Source organism: Bubalus kerabau, chromosome 3, assembly GCF_029407905.1.
Source record: "Bubalus kerabau isolate K-KA32 ecotype Philippines breed swamp buffalo chromosome 3, PCC_UOA_SB_1v2, whole genome shotgun sequence".
Classification (NCBI taxonomy): Eukaryota; Metazoa; Chordata; class Mammalia; order Artiodactyla; family Bovidae; genus Bubalus; species Bubalus kerabau.
In genome coordinates, this window is record NC_073626.1 from 189,875,173 (window position 1) to 189,884,202 (window position 9,030).

At 61.6% G+C, this 9,030-nt stretch overlaps 1 non-coding gene across 1 annotated transcript; it reads right to left on the reverse strand.

Annotated features, from left to right (window-relative positions):
* Window positions 1-8,590: 8,590 nt before the first annotated feature.
* On the reverse strand, window positions 8,591-8,663 carry TRNAG-UCC (transfer RNA glycine (anticodon UCC)). Its single transcript has one exon. It is a non-coding gene; the product is annotated as a tRNA-Gly (tRNA).
* Between the last annotated feature and the right edge of the window lie 367 nt (window positions 8,664-9,030).

A 9,030-nucleotide genomic window follows, 5' to 3' on the forward strand; every position in this document is an offset into this window, starting at 1 on the left:
TGTGTCTCCATCACCACCCCACAGCTCTGGGCACATAGTAGGTCTCTGGGAGTATCTGCAGGATGAAGGAGAGTGAAATCAGACAGCCCTGGCTGCAACCACTTTCTGGATGTGTGGCCTCGGAGAAGTCTCAGGTTCTGTCCTCTTTCCACTTATCCAGCTCTGTCTTTCCTGAGAAAACCGGTGTTGAGGAGATGTCTGAGGCTGGGAGGTGGGCACCTCCAGTCTGAAGTCTCATCCTCCCCCACTGGACCCTGGGTGTCATAGATGCCAGTCCCTGTGGGCCCGTCAGCACCCTGCCTCCGAGTCTTTGTGGACACGGAGCCCTCCTTCATCTCTGCATGCCAACATCCCTCTTAACCTTTAAACTTCCACTGCGGGCTCACCCTTGCCTTGACACCGTCCTCCTGACCCTTGGCAGAAGCAGCTCTCCCCCGACCACCCCTCGCTGGCGTGGGGTGCCCCTCTGGCCACCCTGACCAGAGTTACTTATGCACGTGGCTCCCCTGCACCCCGCCGTTCCCCCTCCCGGGACTGGGCGGGGACCGAGTCCGACTCATCCCTAACCTCCCGTTGGTTGACCTCTCTCCCAACAAATGCCGCAGTGTCTCCTCTCCATGCTCCAACGCCCGCCCAGGGCTAGGCACTCAGCATGGTGGACGTTCACTGTCCACCAGGAGCAGCGGGGCAGGCCACGCAGAGGGGGTGCTGGCTGGACCCCCCAAACCATGTCGGGAGAGCACAGCTGGCACGCTCCTCTGGCCCCTCTCCCACCAGGAGCCCCCCTCCCCCATGCATGGCTGGGGGTGGGGGGTGGAAAGTCACCAGGCAGATGGGCTCTGGGCTGAGCCGGAAAAGGACAGCCTGCCCCCGGGGAAGGACAGCCACACATCTTGGCGCTGTTGGGGAATCGTCCACTTCGGCAGAATTCCAAGGACTGGGAAGGTGAATGTGGGTGTGCTGGGGGTGGCCCACCCCCTGAGGCCCAGTTTCAGCCGAGGGCCAGGGCTGGGCTGACGGGCAGCAGGCCTGCGTTCCAGTCCTCACTCGGCCACCAGCTGGCTGTGTGACCTTGGGCAGGCCCCTGCCCCTCTCTGAGCGTCCATCTGGACAAAGAGAGCAGCAGTCAGTGGAGAGCTGACCAGCGTGAATGCTGAGGCTGGGCTGGCCAGAGCCCCACCCTGGACGTGTCTCTGGCCGGGGGGCAAGCGGCCTGGGGTGGCACACTGCCCAGCCTGCCCGCGGGCCTCTGTCTCAGCCTGAAGGGGTGCCGTGGCTCCCCAGGCACCCTCCCCCGTGAGTCCGGCACCCCCGCTGCCCCCGGAGCGGTGGGCCACCAGCAGGGAGCCTCCGAGGCTATGACCCAGCGTCCTGCGTCAGGGTGAGTCACAGCCCTCCCTCCAGCCGGAGCCAGGCACCCCATGCCGGGAGGAAGAGAAAGCCCCCCCCCCCCCCCCCCCAGCCTGGGCCGCAGAGCACGGACGGGGCCTGGCTGCCGGCGCAAGGGCGAGGGCACATGGCGCACGGCGGGTCAGAGCTCCCCTCCAGAGCAGGCTTGGCGGCAGGCTGGGGGTGTGAGGCAGGCAGGGCATGGCGGCCTGGAGCAGCCCAGTCCGAGGGCCGTGCTGGGCTCCAGGACCAGCGCGTCTGTTGTGGTCACGCTGGCACCTTGTAGGCGCTTTGCATGCGTCTGCTGAACAGAGCTTCCTCAGCATTCCCGCTGCGTGAGGAAATGCCGCGCACCTGTGTTCACCATCACTCTATTTTTGCTCTAAGTACCTACCACGGCGTAGTCATCTTGCACACATTACCTCACGGGGCCTTACAGCAATCCCGTGAGGTAAGACTTCTACCCCAGTTAACAAGCAAAAACCCTGAGGCTCAGAGAAGGGAAGCAACGCAGTGGGTGTGAGCTGAGCCCACGTTCTCACCAGCTGTGGACACCCCTGGCCCGGGTCGCTCCCCATCAGGACTTTTCTCCGGAGAAGGCTCCAGGCCTGAGGAAAGAGGAGGCGGCAGTGCCCACCCCAGGCCCGGATCCTGCCTGGCAGCAGGCCCCGAGCCCCACCACACGGCCACCCCAGCTGCCTTCATCCCTCAGAGCCCTGCTGGGCGGGCACCAGGGAACCTGGCCTGCTCACTCGTAAAAGGGGCACCGTGCTACCCGCCCTGCCTGGCGCACACGGAGGTGTCAGGATGGATCGAGATGGAAGGAGGCGACAGTGAGCGCTCGGTGCCTGAGGGCTGTGTGGGACCGCGGGCTGGGGAGCTGGGGTGTCTGAGCACGACTGCGAGTGGCTAGAGTGTGTGAATGTGGGCGTGCGCGGCGGTGAGCGTGTGGGTGAAGCATATGTTCACACGTGCAACTGTACGCACGTGTACTCACGGGTGGGCATGTGAGAGGGTGAGTGTGAGTGACTAGAGGGGCCCCGGTCACCCGCCCTCACGCGGAGGGGAACGCAGGCCCTGACCCTGACCTACGGCTCACCATCCCCACCGTCTACAACCCCGGCCTGGCCCATCGACCCCCAGTGAGGGGCTGACGGGCAAAAGTCGCGGTCCCTCCCCGCGCAGGAGCCCTGGGCAAGGCGTGTGACCGCCTCTGTTTCTTCCCTGCAAAGCGGTTCACTGCCGGTCCTGCGCTCCGCCCGGCTGGCCGGACGCTGGAGCCTCCCCGCCCCCGCCGCCCGTCCCTGCCTTTCACCCCGCACCCCGGCGGCCGGAGGGCCCCGGGTCCCCACCGCAGCTCCGCCTCCGCGCTCAGCACCGCCCCCGCCGCGCGGCCACAGGTGCGCGGCCGCCGGGGCTCGGGCCCCGCCCGCGCTGACCGCGGCGGGGCGGTGCCAGGCTAGCGGGCGGCGCGATCCGGACGCCCGGGCGGCGGCGGGAGCCGCGGGCCCGACCCCTCCCCGCTCGTCCGCGCCGGCGCCGCGCGTGGGCCCCGCGCCCGCGGAGACATGAGCGCCCGGCGGCCCGGCCCCGCGGCCCCGTGATGGGCTCCTGCGTGTCGCGAGGTGAGGGGGCCCGGGCCGTGCTGGGGGAAGGGGCCCCGCGCCGGGGTCGCGCGCAGTCCCTCAGCCGCTCCGAGGGGCCTGGGCGGGTTTGGGGGAACCACCTGCCCTTCCCGGCGGCCGCACCCCACCGGCGCCCCGGGGACGCGGTGCCCCGCCTTCATCCACACCCCAGCAGGCGGCGGGAGCCGGGTCTCTCCCTTCCCGGCGGCGCACACCCCTACCTGGGGCGGGGGACACGGAGCGTCTGAGCGCCCCCCCCGGCCTCTCCGGAGGGACTCGGGGCACTCGCGGCGCAAGCCGACCCCCGTTCCCACACCCCCCAAGACGCAGGGCCCACCGCTGTCCGCGAACCCCACTCCCTGTCTTCAGACTGCTTGAACACCCACGGCAGGGGTTAGTGGGATGAACAGGGTCTAAAGAAGGCCCCCTCCCCTCCTGCCGGCGCCTCACCCCCCCCCCCCAGCCTGGTCCGGGGACAGGTGGGGACAGGCAGGGACAGGCGGGGACAGGCGGCCGGACCCCCAGGAAGCTGCGGCCTGTGTCTCCACCCGGATCTCTGCTGCCCGCCGGTGCCTGACCCCTGGCTGTCCTCGGGGTGGAGCAGGGAGCCCCCGGAGCTGCCCTGGGGGGCGGTGGGGTGGGCAGGGAAGGGGTGGGCAGGTGTGGGAGGCTGCGCCTGGTCCCTTCAACCCTGCAGCGGGAGCAGCTGGGCTGAGGTGAGGGGGGACAGACCCTGGCTCCCACTCTGCGGTATGAAGCCAAACCCACTGACCCCAGGCACGGCCTTGGGGGGCCGCCGCCTCATCATGCACCCCAGCCCTCCTCAGGTGTGGAGGGGTAACCAGGCATTGGGAAGGGGCTGGGCTGGCTCCAGGGGACCCGCCATGGGAGACAGTGGGGAAAGGGTGCTGCCTGGGCGCTCTGCTCACCAGGCCCCTGGGCTTCTGGTAAGCCGCTCAGGATGTCTCAGGAGGGTGGGATTGTGCGTGGGGGCAGGGCTGGGTGAGGTTCTTTCGTTCATTCATTAAACTGACGTCAGCCTGACACCTACTGTGTGCCAGCCACTGTGTACACGCTGGGTGCCGAGAGGCGGTGAGCCCAGCACAGCGTCTGCTCTGAGGCCTCCAGCCTGGCCAGAGGGGAAGGTACTGTTTAGAGTGGAGAGTACTTAAGTTTCTTTAGAACCGGCAGGCTCTTGGTGTGTCTGCAGAAGCCCGGAAGGCTGGGCAGGCTCCTGGTGTTGGGGTCCTGGGGTTCCCTTTTCTGTGGCCCTCCCGCACACTCGGCTGTCCTGAGCCAGGTGCCGGAGGCCCGGCCCCAGGGGACTTGCCCGTTAGCCGCAGACCAGGGCGGTGCTGTCAGGACTGGGGTGGGGGCTCGAGTCCTCTGATGCCCCTGTAGCTGGTGCTGGGACCCTCTGCAGTGCCCTCTGTGTGAGGTCACCCTGAGGTCTCCACCCTTCCTGCAGTGGCTTGGGCTCCTCGTTGTGTATCCTGACCTTGTGCCCTCCTGAGGGGGTCTGCCCACTCCCAGTGCCAACATGCCCTCAGGCAAGTTGGATGCAGGTACAGAAAGTGTGAGCCATTACTCTGGTTCTGGGGGTCTGAACCCCTGAGTGGAGGCCACCTGCCCCTCTAGCTGTCACTGCTCCTCCCAGAGTACGCTTGGCTCACCAGGGAATGTTCCAGGCTCAGCTCGCCAGTGCGGGGTCTGTACTAGCACAGCCCCCATTTTACAGACAGGGAAACAGAGCCTGGGCTGCATGGTTAAGAAAGAGCAGAAGCGAGGCTTGAACGCGGTCATGCTGGCTTCGGAACCTGCGCCCTTGTTCTCTGTAATACACAGCCAGCCGTTGGACCCAGGGCTGGCCTGGCCCGCTCCTCTCCAGCCCCCGGCCTCTGGCTTCCAAGAGCCTCTGAGTCTCCACGTGCTAAGTCACTCAGTCGTGTCTGACTCTGTGCAACCCTACTGGCTGTAGCCCTCCAGGCTCCTCTGTCCACGGGATTCTCCAGGCAGGAACACTGGAGTGGGTAGCCATGCCCTCCTCCAGGGGATCTTCCCGACCCAGGAATTGAACCCGCGTCTCTTAATGTCTCCTGCATTGGCAGGCGGGTTCTTTACCACTGGCACCACCTGGGAAGCCCTGGGAGTCTCCACACCCGCCCCCATTGCTAACAACAGCCCCCCGTACTCCACGTACCAAACTCGCAGCCCAAAGCCAGGCCAGAGACTGCATCCTGCTGCTGCCCATAGACACCCAGAGCCCGCAGGCGACTGCCGCTGCCCAGCCAAAGTCCAGGCTTCGGGCCACAGCTGAGAGAGCCACCCCGCCCAGCCCCGGGCAGCAGTTAGCCCCCTCAAGCAGGCCCGAGTGTGAACTTTGGAGCCGGCCAGCCTGCTCTGCCACCTCAGCAAGTTACTTAACCTGTGTATGTATCTCAGTGTTCTCATCTCTAAAATGGGAATAATACTGCTATGGATGTCTTAGGGGGACTGAAAGTGAAAGTGAGAGTCGCTCAGTTGTGTCCGACTCTTTGCAACCTCATGGACTGTAGCCCGCCAGGCTCTTCAGTCTATGGAGTTCTTCAGGCAAGAATACTGGAGTGGGTTGCCATTCCCTTCTCCAGTGATCTTCCCAACCTAGGGATTGAACCCAGGTCTCCTGCATTACAGGAGATTCTTTACCAGCTGAACCACCAGGGACACTAGGAGGGGATTAAATGACTTAATTCATGTAAAGCACTCAGACCACTACCTGGCATGTAGCAAGCCCTCTAAGTGCTGGCTGTCACTTTAGTTTTTAATTTTTATTATTACCCTTCTGTGCAGACAGCTAATCCAGACCCTCTTGGCTGGGACAGGGGAAGCTACAGGGGCTTTGAGCACCATCCCGCCTTGTAGGAAAAGACACGCGTGAGGGGCTGAGGACGTGGGGAAAGTGATTGGGCCCAGATGGAGGCACCAAACGCCTTTCCTCAGAGCTGTTTTGTGTTGTCTTGAGTGCTTATCCTGAGCTGGCTGAGGCATCACTCTCCTGACCTTGTTAGACCCCATTCAACCCCGAAAGGGGGGTGTAGGGCTCAGAGATGGGAAAGGTCTTGGCTGAGGTCACACAGGCAGGACCCAGAGAGGCAGGATTTGAATCCAGGACTGCCTGATCTTGGAGCCTGAGCAAAGAACCCCTGCCTTTTGCTTTCTCGGGTCCCCACTTGGAGAGCGGTGCCGAGCAGGTGGCCTGTGCTTGAGACAGTCAACTCTGGAAAAACGCCCATGTTGGCATTCGGTTTGGCTTTGCCGCCACCCACGGTGACAGTCTGTACGGAGCGATCTGTGTCTGCCCGCCTCGCTCCAGCTCCAGGTCTCTCCGGGCCCATCTCCTGCCCCTGGGGCTGAAACTCTCTGCCTGCCCCTGCCGACTGCTCCAGACCACCCGTCACCCTCCTGGCCCCACCCTGGGTCCAGTGCCCTGGGAGCTGTGAGTTGTGAGACCGGGGAGTTCCTTCTGGAAGGTCAAGCATCTGATGATGCCTGGGAGGGGCTGCAAGCTCTAAGGGGCTGACCCGAGCACCCCCAGCACCCCCAGCGCTCTGACCCCTGACTGTGACCCCCATCCCCACCCGCAGTGCTCTGACCCCTGACTGTGACCCCCCCATCCCCCACCCCCAGTGCTCTGACCCCTGACTGTGACCCCCATCCCCCCACCCCCAGTGCTCTGACCCCTGACTGTGACCCCCCATCCCCACCTCCAGTGCTCTGACCCCTGACTCTGCCCCCCCATCCCCAGCACCCCAGGCCCATGAGCAGAATCCCTCTGGGCACCATGGGGGGACTGAGGAAGGGGTGGATGGGGCCCTGCCCTTAGAGGCTCACAGTCTGAGGCGGAGACGCAACCTTGTCCTTGCAGCTTTGTCTCCGGGGGAGGCAGGACACACACACTGGGACAAACAGCCTGAGGAGCCGCTCAGGAGCTCAGCGCTGGCCAGCGGGCAGGGCACACGCTCTGGGGTTTGACTGGCCCAGGCTTCAGCCTCTTTCTGCCACTTACGAGTAGGTGCCCTGAACCTCTCTGAGCCTCAGTTTCCCCATATGTAAAATGGGTGTGAGTGAGTGAAGCTGTGCAGTTGTGTTTGACTCTTTGCGACCCCATGGACTGTAGCCTGCCAGGCTCCTCTGTCCGTGGAGATTCTCCAGGCAAGAATGCTGGAGTGGGGTGCCATTTCCTTCTCCAAGAGATATTCCCGACCCAGGAATCGAACCCGGGTCTGCTGCATTGTAGGCAGACAGTTTACTGTCTGAGCCACCAGGGAAGTAAATGGGCGTTCAGTTCAGTCGCTCAGTCATGTCTGACTCTTTGCGACCCCCTGAATCGCAGCACGCCAGGCCTCCCTGTCCATCACCAACTCCCGGAGTTCACTCAGACTCATGTCCATCGAGTCAGTGATGCCACCCAGCCATCTCATCCTCTGTCGTCCCCTTCTCCTCCTGCCCCCAATCCCTCCCAGCATCAGAGTCTTTTCCAATGAGTCAACTCTTCGCATGAGGTGGCCAAAGTACTGGAGTTTCAGCTTTAGCATCATTCCTTCCAAAGAACACCCAGGGCTGATCTCCTTTAGAATGGACTGGTTGGATGTCCTTGTAGTCCAAGGGACTCTCAAGAGTCTTCTCCAACACCACAGTTCAAAAGCATCAATTCTTCGGCGCTCAGCTTTCTTCACAGTCCAACTCTCACATCCATATATGACCACTGGAAAAACCATAGCCTTGACTAGATGGACCTTTGTTGGCAAAGTAATGTCTCTGCTTTTGAATATGCTATCTAGGTCATAACTTTCCTTCCAAGGGGTAAGCGTCTTTTAATTTCATGGCTGCAATCACCATCTGCAGTGATTTTGGAGCCCCCCAAAATAAAGTCTGACACTGTTTCCACATCTATTTCCCATAAAGTGATGGTACCAAATGCCATGATCTTAGTTTTCTGAATGTTGAGCTTAAAGCCAACTTTTTCACTCTCCTTTTTCACTTTCATCAAGAGGCTGTTTAGTTCCTCTTCCCTTTCTGCCATAAGAGTGGTGTCATCTGCATATCTGAGGTTATTGATATTTCTCCTGGCAATCTTGATTCCAGCTTGTGCTTCTTCCAGCCCAGCGTTTCTCATGATGTACTCTGCCTATAAGTTAAATAAGCAGGGTGACAATATACAGCCTTGATGTACTCCTTTTCCTATTTGGAACCAGTCTGTTGTTCCATGTCCAGTTCTAACTGTTGCTTCCTGACCTGCATACAGGTTTCTCAAGAGGCAGGCCAGGTGGTCTGGTATTCCCATCTCTTTCAGAATTTTCCACAGTTTATTGTGATCCACACAGTCAAAGGCTTTGGCATAGTCAATAAAGCAGAAATAGATGTTTTTCTGGAACTCTCTTGCTTTTTCGATGATCCAGCGGATGTTGGCAATTTGATCTCTGGTTCCTCTGCCTTTTCTAAACCAGCTTGAAACAGCTTGAAAACGGGCGTAATTTGTAGAGCTGTTGTTTGCCACTCTGACTCTCTCGTTTGGCACCTGGCTTGCAGGGTCTTAGTTCTCTGACCAGGGATTGAACCTGGGCCCCCAGCAGTGGAAGCACTGAGTCCTAACCTCTGGACCATCAGGGAATTCCCTGAAGGGTTGTTGTTAAGATAAAATGGGAGATAACAGATGGCAAGGCCTAGCAGAGGAAGTGTTCAGTCAACAGTGTAAGGAAATCACTGTACACCAGACTATGCCGAGTAGGGCTGCTGGTTAGGTAACGGCCTAATGCAGCTGAGGCTGATCTAGGCAGGCTGCTTGGAGGAGGTGAGGCTAGATCAGGGTGTTCAGAGAAGTTGGGCTCTTGTTGCGCAGGCACACCAGCCCGGGGAGTGAGGGGCCAGGATTCGTGCTCGGGGCAGGCCCCTGGGGGGAAGGCTGTGCCTGCCATGCTATCTCCAGGGTGGGGCTGGAGCCTGGCCCGCCCCTTGCACTCAGCCCTGGGGCCCCGAG